Raw genomic sequence first — 21,320 nt, 5'->3', positions numbered from 1 at the left:
AAATTGAAGTATAGCCGGAGGCCGGACACAGCCCCCTTTTGCCGGACTCTCCGGCAGATTGCCGGAGACCTGGCAAGCCTAGGCCACAGTGACTCTGAAATTTATTTTTGTATTTTATTTACAACATTTATATATCACTTTATTGAAAACAACAACTTCAAAGCGTATACAGAAAGAATTAAAACAATGATATTATTGGCAAAAACAGTTAAAGACAGGTATTTAAAAACATTCAGAATAATAAAACCAACAATGAGTTAAAAAGTATAATAGCTTCTACATGCCTGGGTAGGCTTGCCTAAACAAAGACGATTTTAGCACGTACCAAAAAGAAGACAATGAAGGTCCCCACCTAATATCAACAGGGAGTTCCAAGGCATAGGTTTATACTTGTTTTTATGGTTATTGGATTTTAAATGGATTTATTTCTTATTGTGAGCTGCCTTGGTTTCCAGTCTGCAACCCCATCTCACAGGGTTGTTGGACAGACTCCATACACACACACACTGGAGATGTAAAAATACATACACCCCATATAATAGTTTATTGTCAAAACCAGTTGGTCACTACCGAACATTAAAAAAAAAAAAATCAGTATTAGTTTCCTACAAAATAAAAGCATTGATTCCCATGTAAGCTCTGCCTATTTGCTTTAAAAATAGGATTGGAGAGAGAGAAAGATTTACAACACAAACAATCCTTTGCCATGTTCACTCAACAGTCCCATTGATTTACAGCACAATGCTAACCACATCTACTCCCAGAAAAGCAAGTACTGGATTAAAGCTTCATATTGGGAAGGTTTTCAAAACAGTGCCCTCTTCAACAACCCAGGAATATTTAAACTTGTTTGACTCCTGCACACAAGAGGGAAAAAGACTGGAAGTGATATACTTACTCAATTAATGAGATTTTCAGAAAAGCAGGAAAAAACAAGTTTTCTGACTTGCAAAGGGCTCTAGTTAGTGTCTTGTCAATCTCAACCATGACTTTACTTATTATTGGCTACAAACCTGAAAGGGTGGGATTAGAGCCGCCAACTACAACCTCATTTAACTGAAGTTGCAGGGGAGCAGCTGACATTTTGGTGTATATCTCGGGAACCAGACCACCTAGAAACTTAATTTTTTAAAAAATGAAAGCTGAGAGTCTGGAGATTAAGGTGATTCACCCAGAGAGACCCGAAGAGCACCCCAAAAATCCTGGGTCTCCAGGTGAAAACCAGGCACCTGGCAACCCTTTGCAAAACTGAGCACCTTGTGGGTGCTTGATTTACTTGGAAGGAGCAAGTTTTTCCCCTGCTTTAAATCACTGATACTTCAGACTTGGCTGAAAAAGAAAATAAAAGCTTCTTTATTTATAGAAATACATAGGAAAGCAGTCTAGTTCTAACTAACTAAGTTGGAGCAACAATGGCTAGGCTTGGTCATTGCCTCCATGCTACAGGAGAGCGAGACAAAGGCAAGATGTCTTCTTCTTTGGCTGGTTGGAGAAGAAAAGAGAAAGGAGAGGTTGGAAGGTGTGGTCAGCTTCCCGAAGGGTATAAGTTTACAATGGAAGGCAGGCAAGTAGATGAGCATAGGTCAGATAGCCTAGTGCCTGGAGGACCCAGGCATGCAGACTTCAACCCAGAATTTGAGTTGCAATCTCCTACACTTCCAGCATGGAATCCATGTTTCCTTAAGCCACTGTTTTGGATTTTGTTTTGGCACAGAGCATGTGTAGCCCTGCTTGTTTCCCTTGAAGTCCTAAGTTTGATTTTTCTTGTGCCAGTGAGTTAGAACAATCCTTTTCTTTCCCATTCTGTTTGGCTTTTATAATGAAGACACAGGCATGGCCAAATCAGACATGACAATCTATTAAAATGAATCCTTTAAAAAAGTAAATAGCTGCTATAAGGACCCTGAGCTAGACAGGGCCTTGAGGAGGGATAGAGCTTTAATTCTTTGCCCCCATTGTGGTCCAAATCTGGATCAGCCCTCGGACATTGCTGCTATTGATACATATAGCAGATATGGAGGTTTACAGGGTTGTGGTGTTTTATTTTGATTTTAAAACAATTTTATTCATTTTAAAGTTAGAAACAGTTAAAATACGGACTTCCCAGGAGGATCCCTACGCCTGTGCAGCCTCTGAGACGAGCTCTCGTCTTGGATGAAACTTTTCCAGTTTAAATTCAGTCAGAAGGCTCTTTTCTGACTGGGAATAATTTCTTCCGGTTAAAGAAGAAACGTGAGATTTCCTACATAGCTTTGTTTTGATTGTTGGAGTCTGGAATTCGTCAGAATTGTCTGTCTTCCAGCAGCTCAGACAGAGCGAGGATTTTTATGCTAGCTCAGCTGGATAAGTGACCCGTTCTTTTATACGGATTAACAGGCAAACATCCTCCTGTCTACATTCATCATTTTCTTATCTATACAGCTAAAGAGATTTGTCAAAGTAACAGCAATTGAGATAACCTAGGTGAGGTAAGACTTTCCTTTTTTTATTCACGGAACTAAGGGGGAAGAAAATATAAATAGCGTATCTTTTTTTTTATTGCAAAAAGCTGACATGGAAAATAGCATTCTAAAGATTAAACGGATGAGAGATTTCTGATTGAAAGAGATAAGACTGGGACTATTTTTCTTGATCTACTTTTTTTTTCTTTTTGACGAATCTGCTCATTCTCTCTGCTACTAGCTATTTCGACGCTGTGAACTAAAGCCGTTCTTACACTTCTGGGCAGATAAGAGATAAGGGCTGTCTAGCGTGTGACGTTAGTTTGCTGGAAAGATTAACTCCTTTGTAACTGGTTAAAGAAATAAGCTGCTCTCTGTTTGGGACATTGAAAATTGAAGGAGTTTTGTTCCTTTGGTTTTAAGAATGACAATTAAGAAGATCATGGATGTACAAGAAGGGACTTTATCTCTAGACATGTTTCAGAAAATAATGAATGGGATTAACTCAATAAAACAAGAACTGAGAAATAATAGACAAGCGTGGAGAATTGAATTTCACGAAATGGGACAGGAGCTGAAAGAAACTCAGGACTCTATGAGAAAGGAGAATAAAGATAGATCTGGAAAACAAAAAAAGGATGGAAGAGAAATTAAAGGCAAGGTTCAAACTATGGAGATTGGCTTAATTATGGACATGAAAAAAGATTTGGATTTTCTGGCTGTGATGGATCCTGGAGACAAATATTATAGTTTGGAATTCAGCGCTGTCCTTGAAGGAATTGAAGAGATTGGAGATAAAGATATTATCGGTTCAAGAAAATTCTTGGACTGGAAGGATTTGATGGAACTTGAAATGGAGAAAGTTAACAGAATTAATCCCTGTTTTGTGTCAATGGAAAAACCTTCAAGAGATGTACTAGTGTATCATGTGGAAAAGAGGAACAGAGATGCGGCTTTGCAACAACACTTCAGTGATACGTTTGGATTTGATGGTAAGAAAACATCTGTGATGGAGGAAATTCCTATCAGACTTTTATTATATGACTATGACAGCAAGATTTTTGGGTGCGTAAAGATGGAAGATGGAAGATGGACCCAATATGGATAATGACAGAAGAGCGATTTAAAATTACTGGACTTAGTAGATTTGATGAGTTGGATTAACTGGCATGTTTATTTAGAAAAAAAATTGATTGACATATATCTCAAGGATTGGAAACTTCTCTTTGACTTTTTGTGGAAGATTAAAATGATATGATGTTAATGAGATTTGAAACCAACTAAGATAACCATTGGAGGAAGGTGATTTTATAATCTATTAAGAGATAGGTTTGTTATATATTATAGATTTATAGCTGAACTATGACAAATCGGAAGTCAATATTCTTTCTTTTTTATATATATATATATTTTTTCTTTCTTTTTGTATTGTACTAGTTATTGATTTGTGTTGTTTTCTTTTGTATTGTTTTGGTTTTGAAAATTGGAATAAAAATTAATTGAAAAAAAAAAAGAAACAGTTAAAATACAGCCAAATCTGCACATACAGTATGTGAAGAAAAAAGGAAAAATGCAGCACCCAGCAGGTTTTAAACCAATTCAGACCAGTCTCTTCCCGACTGGAGAGAACTGAACTTACAGAAAATTAAAAATAAGAAATAAAAGATCAACTGCCCCACCCATCCCTTTCTTTGTGGCAATAACAAGAAAAGGAAAAAAATCCATAACAATATAAGTATCGCTGACAATATCAAGGGTGATCTGACAAAAGTAATCAATATCAACCTAAATAACTAGAAAATCTTATGACTCTCAAGCATTCCACATTCAGGGGTTGTGGGGTTTTAATATATATAATTGGCTGTTGTTTCTTATGGATTGTACTGAAGGTTGGGTATTCTGATTTAAATTATGCTGTTTTATAAATTATTATTAATTTGTTTTTGTGAGATTCACTGAAAGTTTTTTAGAAGGTGGGGTATAAATTCATTAAATAAATAAATACTAAATCAAATAACTATGAATCAGAACTATAGCAGGAGTGAAGAATCAAAGCCCTCTTCTCTCTTATAGTCCTGATCAAGATTTAAGCACTCGCCAAATGCTATTTACTTTTTTAAAAATCATGCATTGCTAATTGCATCACATCTGTCCATCAATCACAGAAAACTGTGCTACTCTGGAGAATTATCTCATCCAAGGGGTTTAGGTTATGTAGCCAAGAGGTTCTCAAATGACCAGGAGTCTACAGTTTCTGACAGTTGCTTCTTAGCCATGCCAAAAATGTAGTTGCTGGTGCCCCCTCTCTCTTAAGCCTCCATGGCATCCCCTGAGGAAAAGGCAAGGAACATGCCCTGTTGGGCATCACTGCATGTAGGCACTATGACGGTGTGGTGTGTGTCCAATGCTCCCCCACTTGTCTATCCTGCTCTGGAAAAGGAAAGACAACTTGCTGGTTTGGCCTCACATGGCCAAGGCTTTGGGGGTTTATCAGGGCATTCAACCCACTAAACAGCCGCCCTCTGTATTAGGTATACTGGTTTTGTGCCAAGGGGTTTTCCATACATTTGGGGATTTTTTCTGAGCAACAGAATTCTATAAAATGAAAGTGCATGTTGCAAAGCTGGAGACAAAACAGAGTTACAATCAGTTGGAGTCATTCCCACTGGGCAGAGAAAGGATCATGACAAAACTCTGCTGTGCCAGTGGAACATAACGTTATGCTGGGGTCATAGATTTACACTGAGGTAGCATATGTGTTGCTGTGATGGTATTCATTGCTAGTGTGGCGTAGCCATGCTGGCAGGACACTAGTCACACACCACCAACGCAGAAAGGAAAATGGACAGAGAAGAGGGAGAAAAATGAAGTTTAGTTGGAATCTTATGCGTGTCAAAAGATTGGTCCCGCTCCCAACAACATCATAGTAGAGCCATAATATCAGCCTGCCTGCCTAGTACACTGTTTTCATAGAACAGAATTGCATAATTTTCCAGTTATGAGAATGTCTGTAGCAGCTCACTTTCCTGTCATCTAATGCACGGTTGAATTTCACTTCTTATCACATTCTCTCAGCATTTCTGCATTTATTTTGAAACTTCCAAATTCCATGGAGATCTAAGCTTTAAAGAGAATAATCAGCACTTTGAATTAACCCCCAAAGCTGGTAGACAACCAGTGTGATTGCAGAAGTAGCATCTAATTTGTTCTCTGTGCCCTTCATTTGATAGAGGGCTGGTTCACACAGCGAGTTAATGTGACATTGGTGTTACTTGCACCCCCCTTTAATTCGCAGGGTTCACATGACGTTGCAGGCAAAGAGAAGCTAGGATGCAGTTTTCCCCTTTAAATCCACATTAAACCAATCCGAGGATAATGCGAAAAGTGAAGGAAAAACCATCTCCGCTTCGCAGTGTTTCTCCCATGTAGGTGCTTTGCTCTGATGTTTTTTGCTGGGGACTGGATCATCACTTTCAGATACTCCCCTTTCTCCACCCACTAAACTCTCCATGAATTCTATTTTGTTTCCGTCGGCTTAACAAGCAACTTCGGACTGACTGCTCCTGAACTGCTGCACCCCTCCTTGCTTTTGCCCCTTTCTCCCCCAGTAAACTGCCTTCCTTCACTCCGGTTCTTTCTTTCCTTCTTTTTAAAACTTCGGCATGGTTCGAACTCTTTCCACACAAACTCCCTCGGGCTTTGCAAAAGTAAAGCTGAACTACCCCCATGACTTTCCCGCACAACGGCGCCGATCTGCAGGAAGGGAATGTGGGGCTTCGAAGTGTGTGGTGGTGGCAGCGGTGGCAGCAGCGGTGGCAGCAGCAGCGGCAGCAGCAGCAGCGGAAGCAGCGGCGGAAGCATCTATGCCTTGGCGCGATAGAAATGGGGCAGCCCAGAGTGCATAATGTGTTTTGCTACATGGGACCCTCAGGTGCAATGAAGGACAATGTCCCATTACCAGTGTTGAGGTAGGATTCAGCTGTGCATCCAGTTGGCTCCTGTACGTGGAATAGGGAGGAGCACCATCTTGTCCTTGGGCAAAATAATGTCTTGGGTCTGCCCTGCCCCCATGGACTATTCCCACCTCCACCCGGCCCAGCTTTTTGTAGTAGAAACAACTGACTAAAATCTGAGATGGGAGGAAACAGCTGGTAGTTTCAAGAAAAAGCCAGCAGGTAGCGGTAAGATTAAGCACCTGTCTTCCATTCACAACTTCTTTGCTGCAAATTGCACCCTCCTACCACCAACTTCTGCAGGAACAGTCAAAACTGCCATTGCATGACAGCAGAATTCTTACTTCTGTATGCAGTGCTGACGATGAACCTATTAAACATGCACAGCAAACACCTCCTACAGCACTTCCTGAATTACATAATTTCAGACAGCAGCATCCCCTAATCACATGTCTGAACATATTCCCATATAAACCAAACACCCCTTCAGGGAGATTTTTGTTGGTTTGTTTAAGCACACAATTCCCACACTTGTAATCTGCAGTAGTAGATTCCAGGAAGAAGTGAGCCAGCTGGATTGGCTGTTCAGTAGCTCTATTTCCATTCTGCCTATGCTGATACAAGAACTTGTATTCTCCATATTAATAGCTCTAAGGCTGCAATCCTACATTTGCCTGGGAGTAAGTCTCACTGAACTCAAGGGGGCTTGATTCTGAGTATGAGATAAAAGGGACAAATTGACAAGGACATATTTGCTGCTGTTTCATCCACCTTGATATCAGTTGTTTTAATTCAGCTATATATAGCGGGAAACGAATCAGAAGTTTGACAAGATAGTGGCCGCTATTTTACTTTTCACAGAAAACCCTGAGCTTTGGGAAATTTCAAATGACTGCCTCTACAAATTCTTTAATAAGAATGTCTTGCAAAACCCCAAAAATGGTTTATTCAAAAGCAGGCTCAAAGCTTTAAAAAGGCATCCCAAGCAGTCCAGTGCATGGCTAATCGGAAATAAGCCCTACTGAGTTCAGTGGGACTTACTCCCAAGTAAATGGGAGAACAAGTCTTATGAGGAAAGGTTGAAGGAACTTGGCATGTTCAGTCTGGTGAAGAGAAGGCTGAGGGGTGACATGATTGCACTCTTTAAGTACCTGAAGAGCTGTCACATAGAGGAGGGTACAGATTTGTTCTCTGCTGCCCCAGAGGGTAGGACTAGGTCTAATGGTTTTGAGTTGCAGGAGCGTAGATTCAGATTGGACATTAGAGGGAACTTCTTGACAGTAAGGGCGGTTCGGCAATGGAACCGACTGCCTAGGGAGGTGATGGGATCCCCTTCGCTGGATGTCTTCAAGCAGAGGCTGGACAGCTATCTGCGGGAGATGCTCTAGCTGTGGATTTCCTGCTGTGAGCAGGGGGTTGGACTCGATGGCCTACAAGGCCCCTTCCAACTCTATGATTCTATGATTCTAAATATACTGATGAATCAGCAAAATGATTTGATGAAAGAAAGAAACAAAATTGTTTCTTCTCATATTACTGGATCAATTTCGACCAAAAATTTGTGAATCACTGTTTCTCTATAGCTAATTATATTGTAAGGGTATGTTCTAGAGGTGTGCAACAAATTTAGACAAATCCTGACTCCCAAGCTGAAGTGAGCTGTCTCAGAGGAGTTTGGGACTGTCAGAGGTGAAGCAGAATCTGTATGAGATAGCACTGGTCAAAGCAAGGACTCCTGAAAGGCTTCATGATGCCTCAGCAGTTCAGACCTAAAAAAAAAAAATGCTGCAGATGAGCATCTACTAAAAGCACATTTCTAAGCTTACCATACAAGGAATAGTGCTATGGTGGGGTGATGCATGAAGGGAAAGCAAATACCAGAGTGAGGAGAAGGCAAAGGGAAATCTCAGTTGTGATTGACAGGTCAAGCTTGTAATCAGAGGAAATTATGTTACCCAGAAAGCAAATCCCCTTAAGTTCTTCCCACCACAAAATAAGATTTAAAGATTCCTAGCACAAATCCCCTTCAATTACTTGCCTGCAATTTGGCAAGTTTCTCACCCAGGGGCACCTCTCTGCAAACTGCATGCAAATTTTATCCAATTCATCTGCCCCAAAATAAAAAAGGTATATATTTGTTTTAAAAAGTTAACTCTAATTGGTGTCCAGTACAAAAGCCCATGGATCTATTTGCCTGTAATTTGGAAGGGTTTATCTGCTTGGAGGGGCTGCTATGCCTGCAAATTTCATCCATCAAAGAAAAGAATTAAGTCTTTTTATATTTCAATAGTGAAGAGGACAGATGAAGCAGACCAAGATGGATCCCAAACCAAATTGGGCAACCTACAAAGCAGTCTAAACCATGGTGGGCTGCTTTCCAAAGCACCAAAATGAGGTCCACATCAAATCTTGGGGTCAGTGCACATCCTTAGTATGTTCCCACAGTTCAGTTTGAAATTCATCTCATCTCTCTCCCTCCCTCTCTCTCTCTGTTTCAGTAACCATTACCCCAGTCTACTCTCAGTATTGCCATATGAATTCCATCCGCACAATTTTATATTTTATAAAAAAAATTTCTCTGTTCAACCACGCCCATGACGGTGTTACTGATTAGGGTTCTGTTTTTTTTTCATTACTTATTTCCACTGCAACATCCCTGAGACAATACATGAGAAACTGAACCCGTAGGAAAATTATTGGTTGAAAAATCAAGCTTAAGACATAGAGGGTGCAATCCTGTGTTTGAGATCTGCTGCATGAGGTGCTTTAGGAAACAGAGCAAGCATGAGCAGGAGCTCAGTATTCAAGTGGCACCGTGCACTCTTCCCTTGCACTTCCTCACAAGCATCTATTCTGCATGAGGGTCTAAGGCTCTCCAGCTGTTGGTCTGCCTATGTCTCCCCTTCTCCTACTACAGGTACAGGATCCACAACACTCCCTGTTCCACCCCATGAAGAGGAAGAGCTCCTGTCTGGCTCAACATCTCCTCTGCTCCTGTGGCCCTGCGGGGGAGATGAGGGAGAGTCTGAGAGCTGACCAGAAGCCACATGGAATGGAGACCTCTAGTCCTGTGGCAGGGATATCCAGATCCAATGGCTCTTCCTGATTACTGGCTGTGTGGAGATCTGCTGGGGGGTCCTGCTCCCCCTCTGAGGATACCTCAGGTTTGAGGTCTGGGCAGGACCAAAGCCTGTCAAGGATGCTCCTGGCTGTTTCTCTGTGAGGGTATTAACCTATTTGCTCCAGGCAGACTCCTTTACTCTTGGATGGTCCACTACAGGCAATTATGCAACAGATGAAGGTGTTCCTAACACGGAATTGGTACCACTGCACCTGGAATCTTGCTGTCTGTCAAGCAACTTGACAGTCAATGAAAAGTTGGCAACTGACCCATGTGTCTTTCCTTTTCAGAATCTCCTTCATCCCAGATACTGATCAATAAAGGCTATGACTTTGCTACACGTTATGTCTCTGGGGTAGTAGAACTCTTCCTCCTACTCTTGAGTGGAGACAGGGAACTGAATGAGCTCAGGGGCAGTGGTCCTTCCATTCTCTGCTTACCCAGGTTTCTTGGACTGGGTGGGGTCAGGCCTCTCAGGGTGCACAAGTGGGATGGGTGCTGCTGTCAAAGTGTATGAAGCAGTTAGTTGAGGGAGGGATGATGAAAGGCTAGGAAGCTACCTGGCAGGGCCAGTCTGTTAAGCAACACAGCAGGGATGGTGATGGACTAGCTATCTGGGTTGCCAGGGGAACTGTGGGCCCAAACAGCTGATGGACACATGCAGGTCCAAGCTATAGGTCGAGGTTGAATTCCTGCAGTTTGGCTCAGGGGTGCCTGAGTGTGAGGGCACCTTCCCCTTTTCCTGTTCTTATTTAAATTTATTACCTACCCTTCACTCTGAGGTCCTAAGGTGGCCTCGGACCACAGTTTAGAATCACAATATTACGACAGTTTAAAATCATGATATTGATGATGATAATAATGGGTTGTATCCTATGTTGCTATTCATTCATGCAGCAGAGTTTGACTTGCGCAATGGAACTTCACTCTCCTCTCCTCTGCAGCCCCGCCAACACCCTCAAAATCTGCTCTAGAGGTTTGGGGGGACCTTCCAGAGCAGATTTGAGGGGGGCAGATATGGAGAGGAGGCAGAAGTCCCATTGTGGAAGCAGAATACGCGTGGCATTTTATATGATCCAATAATGTTGGTGGCGTATCTCAAAATCTAGTGTTGTGTAAGTGTACGATTGCCCAGTTTCTCCTAAATAGATCCACTCACACAGATAACTAATCCAGATTGCCATTTCATGTGGTGAGTTAACTGGTAGACTCTCTTCAAAGGGTGGGCTGCATCACAACCCTTCCTCACAATCAGATGCTTGAAAGCAGCTTCTGGTTCAGTCCATTTCACTCATGGGAAATTTTCTACTCATTTTGCAATCCAGAATCAACACAAATAAGCAGTAGCCATTCTACCCTGCCCGGAAGAGGTGGATGTGACGATGCTATTCAATACTCACCAGTCTCTTGAAGCAAAGTATTAGAGAGCTCCCAGTTCTAATCAGCTTCTTTACTGCTGCTGGGCTGGCTGGGCTGTGCACATCTGTTTCACAAAACTGCAGCATATGCTCTTTGAGGTACAAATAGAGCTCTCTTTTGTCAGCTGAGAAATATGAGTCAGTAGGAGAAAAAATAGGAAAGGGTGGGGTTTATTATATATCTTCTTTTATTGGAAAAGGACGTTTCAGTGATAATGAAAGTAAAACTTGCAGATGGAGCATATTCCGCTCCCATTGACTCATAAGGACATTATGTTGTCCTACAGAGTGCAGAGCATTAGCCAACTCTATTCAACAGACAGTAAGCTAACATATAATTAAACAGAGCACAACATTTGAAGTATATGCCGGGGAGAGGTGAGGAGCAATTCCAGCAACTGTGTGTGTGTGTTATGTGCCTTCAAGTCAATTATGACTTATGGCAACACTATCAATCAGTGACCTCCAAGAGCATCGGTTGTAAACCACCCTGTTCAGATCATTTAAGTTCAAGTCTGTGGCTTCCTTTATGGAATCAATCCAGCTCTTGTTTGGCCTTCCTCCTTTTCTACTCCCTTCTGTTTTTCCCAGCATTACTGTCTTTTCGTATGAGTCATGTCTTCTCATGATGTGCCCAAAGTATGATAACCTCAGTTTCATCATTTTAGCTTCTAGTGACAGTTCTGGTTTAATTTGTTCTAACATCCAATTATTTGTCTTTTTCTTAGTCCAGGGTATGCGCAAAGCTCTCCTCCAGCACCACATTTCAAATGAGTTGATTTTTCTCTTATCCACCTTTTTCACTGTCTAACTTTCACATCTATACATAGAGATTGGGAATGCCATGGTCTGAATGATCCTGACTTTAATGTTCAGTGATACATCTTTGCATTTGAGGACCTTTTCTAGTTCTCTCACAGCTGCCCTCCCTAGTCCTAACCTTCTTCTGATTTCTTGACTATTGTCTCCATTTTGGTTAATGACTGTGTCAAGGTACTGATAATCCTTGACAAGTTCAATGTCCTCATTGTCAACTTTAAAGTTACATAAATCTTCTGTTGTCATTACTTTAGTCTTCTTGACATTCAGCTGTAGTCCTGCTTTTGTGCTTTCCTCTTTAACTTTCATCAGCATTCATTTCAAATCATTACTGGTTTCTGCTAGTAGTATGGTCTCGTCTGCATATCTTTATTGATATTTCACACCTCCTTCATCTTGGTCCAGCCCCTCTTTCTGTATGATATGTTCTGCATCTAGATTAAACAAATAGGGTGATAAAATACACCCCTGTCTCACACCCTTATTATCCAACATATGTTTGCAGTATGATCTCCGGTACCTCTTCCCTTTCTAAAGCCAGCTTGAAAATCTGGCATTTCTCATTCCATATATGGTAAGAGCCTTTGTTGTAGAATCTTGAGCATTACTTTACTTGCATGGGATATTAAGGTGATGGTTCGATAATTACTGCATTCCCTGGGATCCCTTTTCTTTGGAATTGGGATGTATATTGAATGCTTCCAGTCTGTGGACCATTGTTTTATTTTCCATATTTGTTGACAAATTTTTGTCAAAATTTGGACAGATTCAGAGCTACAGACCAACCGCCTAGTCCTAGTCCTGCACCATACACCAGAACTGTAAAGCATGACTGCCTTTGGAAAATACTGTGTCAACAAAGGACTAAGAGTTAACGGGAATTTGGGTATTGTTATAAGTTTTTAAATTAGATTTATATCCTGCTCTTTCTCCCAGCAGGAGCCCAGGGTGGCAAACAAAGGCACTAAAAACACTTTAACACATCATAAAACAGACTTTAAAATATATTAAAACAAAACCACCAATAAAAACATATTAAAATAGAACATCTTTAAAAACATTTTTAAAAGCTTTAAAAACTTTTTTTTAAAAAGGTTTAAAAACATTAAAAAGCAATTCCAACACAGACACAAACTTGGATAAGGGCTCTACTTAAAAGGCTTATTAAAAGAGGTCTTCAGTAGGCACTGAAAAGATGTGGTGTCTGTCTAATATTTAATGGGAGAGAATTTCAAAGGATTGGTGCCACCACACTAAAGGTCCATTTCCTATGTTGTGCAGGACGGACCTCCTGATAAGATGGTATCTGCAGGAGGCCCTCACCTGCAGAGTGCAGTGATCGACTGGGCATATAAGATGGTCTTTCAGGTATCCTAGTCCCAAGCTGTATAGGGCTTTGTACACCAAAACTAGAACCTTGACTTAGACAAGGTGGCTTGTGATGATGTGGCCAGCAACATGTCCTCTCGACCCTTGCCCTTCTTGGCTTATTAAAGCTTGCTGAGGGGGTTTGACCAGAGCTTGGAAGTAATTAGTTACAAGTAATGAATTACTTACTTAATAGAATTAGAAGTAATTTTATTACTTTTGTGGAGTAATTCTAAAGTTTCCAGCATTACTTTTGGGCATTACTTGGGGGGGGGAAGCAGGGGAAACATTCTGCTCCTCTGATTTGTGCATGAAAATCATGTGCCTCAAACTGGGCTTCTGTGCAGCACCGCTGTTCCCTCATGCTCTGTGGGTGGCTAGTAAGCAACGAGGGAGGAGGTGGAGAGTGAGATGGGGTGGAGTGGAGAAAACAATTGTTTAAAAAAATGGATGGTGGTGAAGAATGGAGTGGAGGGAAAAAGGAGCCGGAGGGCAAGAACATGGATAAAGGAGGAGGAGGAGGCAGCAGCGTGGAGGTGAAAGATGACAGTGTGTGTGTGTGTGTGTGTGTGTGTGTGTGTGTGTGTGTGTGTGTGTGAGAGAGAGAGAGAGAGAGAAAGAGAGAGAGAGAGAGAGTATACTGTGTTTGCACTTGGCACACAAAGTGGCCTCTGTGATGTTCCTATATTAATGTATATATGGTAAGTGTTTGTTGTTTAGAAGATACATGGTAAGTGGAGTGAAAGAGGAGGGGGAGTGAATGGGCAGTAGAATGCTAGATGATTGGCTGAGTGTTTAAAATGGCTGAACGTATAAAAGGAAGAGTGAGAGTGGAATCTGGGGGGAGAAGAGAAAGAGTGGGTTGTTTGGTGGGTTTGAGAGAGTGGTTTGCCAGGAGAGAGTGGAGAAGGAGGGGGGTGGAGTTCGGATTAGTATTGAGTAAAACCATATGCTTATGTGCCTTAAGAAGAAATCTTGTTAATCTTGTTAGCTTTGTTATCTTTAATAAATACTTAATTTGGTTTACCAAAGGCCTGATCCTTGGCTGGGGTTTCACAGACCAGAAGGGAGGGTAAGGTAATGACCAAGGCTGAAGGGAAACTGTAACAAATGGTGGCAGCGGTGAAGAGAATAACAATACCAGTATTCAGAGTCTCTGGGAATACTAGTATTAGGACGTGACTGGTGGTTGCCTAGCAGGGGGATCTGTTGAGATCTGTGCTAGAGCGGGGAGAGAAAAAATAAAAAAGAACAGTCCAGACTGGTAGAGTCCCTGGTGGTGCCTAGTGACAGGCAGTAGCCACGCGCAGGTAGGAACCTGACAGGGAGAGCCAGGGAAGGGCGTCACAGCCTCCACCACCCTCTCTGGCTACTGTGCTGCATTTGCAGTATTTTAACTTTTTTGCATCTCAGGGGAAAATGTTTGCTTGGGTGAGTGTCCCTTAGTTGGGGGCAGGGCAGAGTCTGGGAGGTGGTTAAGTGAGAGAGATTATGCTTGCTGGCTGAGTGGGGGGTTGCACTTGGTTTGACATGCAAAGATCTGAGTAGTGGCCTCTGCCTCCCTCCCCACCTCCCTTACTAGCGGAGAGACCACCATTGCTATCTTATGGATAAAAAGAATTGTTCTACTACCTCTGTATGTGTGTGTTTATTTTTAATGTTGTTTTGGGCTACTTATTTTATTTATTTATTTAGTTAATTAGTATCCCGCCCTTCCTCCCAGCAGGAGCCAAGGGTGGCAAACAAAGCACCAAAAAAACTTTAAAACTTCATAAAAACAGATCTTAAAATACATTAATACAAAACAGCATTAAAAACAATTTTAAAAAAAACTTTAAAAAGGGTTTAAAACATCATTTAAAAACATATTAAACAATTCTGACAGAGATGCAGACTGGGATAGGTCGCAACTTAAAAGGCTTGTTGAAAGAGGAAAGTTTTCAAAAGGCGCCTAAAAGATAGCAGAGATGGCGCCTGCCTAATATTCAAAGGGAGGGAATTCCACAGCGTAGGTGCCACCACACTAAAGGTCCGTTTCCTATATTGAGCAGAATGAACCTCCTGATAAGATGGTATCTGCAGGATACTTAGCTGTGCAGCAGCCAAGGCCAGCACCTTGTAGGCATTTTTTTAAAAAGTAAGTGAAATGTAATTGTAGTGATTATTTCTGAGAAAAAATAATCAGTTACTTTCAGAGCAATTGTAATTGTAACAGTAATTACTAGTTTTTGGCCATGTAATTGTAACTGTAATTTATTACTTTTTAAAAGTAATCTTCCAAGCTCTGGGTTTGACCGAGTGGGTCCAGGGTGTGGTCAATGCATCATTGCAGGAGGGAGTGCTTCCAGCTGCCCTGAAAGAGGGGGTGATCTGACCGCTCCTGAAAAAGCCCACCCTGGACCCTCTGGTCTGCCACAATTACTGACTGGTCGCAAATACCCCCTTCTTAGGGAAGGTGATTGAGAGGGTCATGGTGCAGCAACTGCAAGTACTCTTGGATGAAACAGATTATCTTGACCCATTCCAGTCTGGGTTCAGGCCTGGTTATGGGACTGAATCGTGCTTGGTCACCCTGATGGATGACCTTTATCGGGAGAAGGACAGGGGGAGTGTGACCCTGTTACTTTTACTTGATCTCTCAGCAGCTTTTGATATCATTGCCCATGGTATCCTTCTGGGCCAACTTGGTGAGATGAGTATTGGTGGCATTGTTTTAGAGGGGTTCTGAACCTATCTCCAGGGTCATTTTCAGATAATAGCATTGGGTAATTGACTTTCGGCCCCCTGGCAGATATGCTGTGGGGTGCCGCAGGGTACCATCTTGTCCCCCATGCTGTTTAACATCTATATGAAACCCTTGGGAGCGGTCATCAGGAGATTTGGGGTGAGGTGTCAGCAGTACGCTGATGATACCCAGCTCTATTTCTCTATAACATCTGAATTGGGAGAGGCCATGCAAGCCCTGGACCACTGCCTGGATGAGGGGCAATAAACTGACTCTGAATCCTTGCAAGATGGAGGCGCTGTGGGTTGGTGGTTCCTGAGTTCATATAGTTGGTCAGTTGCCTGCTTTGGATGGGGTTGTACTCCCTCTGAAAAAGCAGTTCCGTAGTCTGGGGGTGCTCTTGGATTCGTCTTTGTTGCTAGAGGCCCAGGTGACCTCAGTGGTTAGGAGTGCCTTTTACCAGCTTTGGCTGGTAAGAAAGCTGCGGCCGTTTCTGGACAGCCTGACCACTGTTGTCCATGCACTGGTAACTTCTAGCTGGATTACTGTAATGCGCTCTATGCGGGGCTGCCCTTGAGGTTGGTCCAGAAGCTGCAGGTGGTGCAAAATGCAGTGGCGAGACTGCTCATTGGGGCAGAGTATTGCCAACATGTCACCCTGCTGCTGAAAGAATTGCACTGGCTGCCCATTTGCTACCAGGCCAAGTTCAAGGTTCTAGTCTTGGTGTACAAAGCCCTCTACAGCTTGGGACCAGGATACCTGAAATACCGTCTTATCCCTTATATACCCATTTGATCATTGCACTCTGCAGGTGAGGGCCTCCTGCAGATACCGTCTTATCAGGAGGTCCATTCTGCACAACACAGGAAACGGGCTTTTAATGTGGTGGCACCTACCCTGTGGAATTCTCTCCCCTTAAATATTAGACTGGTGTCATCTCTGTTATATTTTTGGTGCCTATTGAAGACCTTCCTCTTTCAACAAGCCTTTATGTTGAGACGGTCTGCGTCTGTGTTGGAATTGCTTTTTAATATGTTTTTAAACCTTTTCTCTTTTTTTAAAAAAAAGATGTTTTTAAAGCTTAAAATTTTTTTTTAATGTTTTGTTTTAATATATTTTAAAGTCTGTTTTTATGATGTTTTAAAGTGTTTTTAGTGCTTTTTTTGCCGCCCTGAGCTCCTGCTGGGAGGAAGGGCGGGATATAAATCAAACAAACAATAAATAAATAACCCTTGAAGTTAGTTAAGTTGCATTTTGCTGTGCCAGGAGCTCTCTGATATAATTAGCACAGAACTCTGCTACTGAGGACTGGCAGACATCTACTGTTTAATGTTTAAAGTTGACCTACCAAGGAATAAGAAAGCAATCATAGAATGAGTGTACATTGTCTATGGAAGTCTGATTCCTCTCTCCTAGGAACACAGGAAATTGCCTTGCACTGAGTCAGACCACCAGTTCATCCAGCTCAGTATTGTCTACACTGACTGGCAGCAGCTCACCAGGATTTCAGGCAGGGAGTTTTTTCCAGCCGTACCTGGAAGTATCAGGGATTGACCTTGGGACCTTCTGTATACAAAGCAGATGCTCTGCCATGGAGCTATGGCCCTACCCAGCTTCTGGGAAGGGGGTTCTTGTGTTACACCTACATTAGGGGGAAAGGAAGATTACAACAAGAGGAACAGACCAAAGTCCATCCAACATCCTGTTGTTAAAGATGGCAAGCTTACAAACAGGAAGGCAACCGCCTCTCCAAGAAGAACTTGTGAAAATGGAGGTATCCGTTTGTGCTCGTGGCTGATAGACATTGACAAACCTATACATTAGTTTATCTAAAACAATCAAACCGATTTTATCACTACTCCTTGTGGCAGCAAATTCCTCAAGTTAATTATACATTTATTTATTTAAAGCCTTTTTAACCTTCCCTTGATTGCAAGAGATCCCAGGGTGGGGTACTAATAAGGTTAATTAAAAAAACCCATCATTTAACACAATAATATAAGAGGAAGAGCAGATGAACACACTGAAACAACCTGTTAAAACCCTGGCCTGGCCTCCAAGAGGTCTTCTGTATCTTTAAAAGTTGTGCAGGGGGAAGGGAGAATTCCACCTTGTGGTTTTTCCCATTACAGGGTTGCAAGAACACCTGCACTTGGCTGATTTTCTCTTCTCCTAAAGATACAGCATCAGTCTCAGGCCCTGAACCTGGCAACCCTAAGTCATCTACATGGTAATCTGCAAGGAAGAAACTATACATTTGTAAGCTGTTATAAATGTTAACCTCCAGCATGTAAGATGGGAAGAGTTCCACATCACCTAGTCCTTATCAAGCTGAAGTTCTTAATAAACTCAAGCCCAATTGTGTTGGCAGTACTTTAGGATATTTTTTTTAAGATCCAATTCTGAATTGTTCATTTTCTCCTGCCACAAGAACTGTATTCATGTCCCTCCACTGGAAACTCATTTATGGTCATTCTTTATTTAAAGAACCTGATTCTGAACTTTAAATGCAGAATAAACATAAATGAGGAGGGGCAATAAGAACTGGGATGAAAGAGCCAGTGACAGGAATGCTCAGGAGGGGAACCTTATATACTCTGGCCTCCTAGACCCCAACTTGACCATAGCTGCTGGTAGTAAAAGCAGTTCAGGGATTGCTTACTCATGATTATACCCCTTACTCATAAGTAGACTGCCAGCCTTAGGTCTATAAACCAGGTGTGGGGAACCTTTGGCCCTCCAGATATTGCTGAACTACCACTCCCATCATCTCTGGCTATTGGTCATTCATGCTGGCTGGGACTGCTGGGAGTGATAGTTCAGCAACATCTGGAGGGCCAAAGTTTTTTCACACCTGCATAGATTCATACTATGATGTTGCTCTTCAGCCTGGACCCGAACCTTTTGGTCCTGGAGTTCTTGATAATTGGTGATGATGGTTCCACCTCCTTCTCTGCCAGCTCCAGAGGATTCTCAGCGCTGATTTCAGGAGACCCTGCCTGCTCCTCAAGGTCCTTGACCTGTGTGTGTGTGTGTGGGGGGGGTCTGGTTCATCCTCACTCAGTGTCTACTACCATGTCAGGACTACTCATGACACCAACTCAGGGCATCCTCTCTGATGGATAGCATATTTCTGGGCAGCCATTCTGTGTTTTATCAGCAGGAGGTAAATGTGCTGCCATGGTAACTTGACTCCTCAGATTAATGTACATTGGATGCATCTTATTTGTTTCTTATAAATTGTCATTTCTCTTAATGGCCTGATTTGACACAGCTTCTGTCTTATCTGCTGTCATGGAGTAACCACATTCCCAGAAATCAAAACCTAAAATTGTGTATTGATTGTTCCAGGCCTGGCCCTGCAATACAGCAAGGTGCTGTGAGCCGCTGCAGAGCGGAGGGCACCATGTGGGGGCAGGAACTGGCATCTGAAGAGTGCAGCAAGACTTTTTAAAGTGTTGGCTGGAGCAGGGGAGGGCCATTGGCTGGCCTCTGCTTCAGGCAGCAAAATGCCTACAGATCAAAATTACTTAAAATGCTGTTGATCCTGGGTTTTTAATTTGTGACACTGACACTAAAATAGAAATATTTTAACCCATTTAGCACAATGTTTTATCACAAGAAACAATGATCCAGGAAGGTAGTCACATTTTATTTGGTTTTTCCTTTTTACTTCTTTTCAAAGTAAGAGTTTCAAAAAGAAAAGACACGAGCTTTTCTTCTAGAAAAAAAAAGTCTTGATGACTAAACCACTCTGTGCATTATAGTGACTTGTTATGTTGCAATCGAACAGAAGAAAACATTTGGTACTGCTCGGCCTCATTATTTTGTAATAATAATTCTCACTTTACAGAGTTGCTGCAAAGATTACAAGAAGATAAGGTACATGAAGTGTTTGAACACTTAAGAGTGTTACCGAAATGTGTTGTTTTCACCTGCATAGTTTGCAAGTTTGTCCTTGCTCTTTTTCTTACCCAGATAAAACCCATCATTGATTTCTGTAGATGCTGTGCTGCTTTGTGGAACTAACAAAACGTAGAGAACCAAAATAGGATCTTAAGAAAGTACTGTCATTTTTTCCACAGAATCAACATGCTGACCCGAAAAAGTTCAGTTCCTCCAACCGTCCTTAGATCACCCTTAATCTGTTCATTCTTGTAAAGCTGCAAGAAATTTATCCCCAGTTATATCCTTGGGTTGTTATCCCAATAGGAGCTTTTTCCTATCACTAATTGTAGTGTATGTGTGTGTGTCAGTTTCTATCAGGATTGTGCCTGGGGGGGAATGGGTTAAAGCTCACATCCATCTCCACTCGTGATTTCTCTGGAAATCCTCCAGTAGTCCCTAGGATTAATTGTTTTTTTAACCTGCTAATGTTGCCTGACACAATCAAGGTGTAGGCCCTGATGGCTGGAAGTTATTGAGAGATGGAATGTCAGAGTGTCACTTGAAGGAAGCGGGGAAAGGGGAATGGAGGGCAAGTGGTCAGAGAGAACTGGAAGGGGGGTATTAAGGGTGGGGGTATGCATATTGTGAGATTAAAAAGAAAAAGAAAGGGGGAAAGAGGCAGGAGATCCAGGATGCTGGAGGTGGCGGAAGTGGGGTTCCATCACTAGGGAGGCTCCCTCTGTGCCTGTGATCTCTTAAAACATGACGGAGTGCAGGTCACCATGGGCATAAGGCCCTGAAACAGGGTGCTTGGGGGAGGGATGGGGTGGAATCAGAGATGGATCCAACATTCCTGGAGGGGGGCCTGTTCTACATCCCTGTGCTGTGCCAGTCTGGAGTCGATGCATCAAAGTAGGTAAACAAAGCCTTTGGCCCCTACCATCCACCCTGGCTGGAAGAAATCCCGCTACTGCACAACCTACCCCAATTAGGATTGTTCCCTGGATAATTATCTAAGGATGTGTCTTTTCACTCTCACTTTGGAAGAATAGTTCCTCTCCCGCTTCCATAATGAAATATTGCCTAAAAACAATGACAAAAAGAATAAAACATCTAGGGACTACCCACCTCTTGTTGGAGTTTTGATGTTTTTATATTGGCAGATTAAAGGCCTGCTATGGGCAGGGCCGGTGTAACACAGTAAGCAAGGTAAGCATGGCAGGAGGGCGCAAAGCTTGAGGGGCGCCAGAGGCGCCTCTAAGCCCAGAAACTTTTAAAAAAACACCTGGGAAAATTAATAATAAATTACTAACATTTGAATTGAAAAATGAACACAAAAAATTATAAAAGGTAAGGGCGCCAATTCATAATTTGCAGGGGGGCGCCAAACATGTCAGCACCGGCCCTGGCTATGGGTTCTGTGATAATGCATGTGTGATGAAGTTGGCTTTTCCTGAGAAAAGCCCTTTTCTGAAGTAGGGGCTGGTTCACATGGTGATTTAATGTGAGATTGGTGCTACTTGCATCCCCATTTAAATTGCATGGTTCAAATGACGTTGAAGGCAAAGAGAAGCTAGGATGCAGTTT

The 21,320-nt window shown here is 42.3% G+C and overlaps 1 protein-coding gene across 4 annotated transcripts in view; it reads right to left on the bottom strand.

The window, feature by feature from the left end:
* The window catches only part of STING1 (stimulator of interferon response cGAMP interactor 1), a 42,612-nt gene extending 31,591 nt beyond the window's left edge, over window positions 1-11,021 (bottom strand). For all 4 annotated transcript variants that reach the window (XR_009758200.1, XR_009758201.1, XM_061587202.1 and 1 more), the window contains exon 1: window positions 10,916-11,021. The gene's annotated coding sequence lies outside the window, so the exon portion shown is untranslated. The remainder of the gene's footprint in view (window positions 1-10,915) is intronic.
* Window positions 11,022-21,320: the final 10,299 nt, after the last annotated feature.

Source organism: Rhineura floridana, chromosome 1 (genome assembly GCF_030035675.1).
Source record: "Rhineura floridana isolate rRhiFlo1 chromosome 1, rRhiFlo1.hap2, whole genome shotgun sequence".
Taxonomy (NCBI): domain Eukaryota; kingdom Metazoa; phylum Chordata; class Lepidosauria; order Squamata; family Rhineuridae; genus Rhineura; species Rhineura floridana.
The sequence above is the reverse complement of the archived record's forward strand: the minus strand, read 5'-3'. Positions and strand labels throughout refer to the sequence as shown.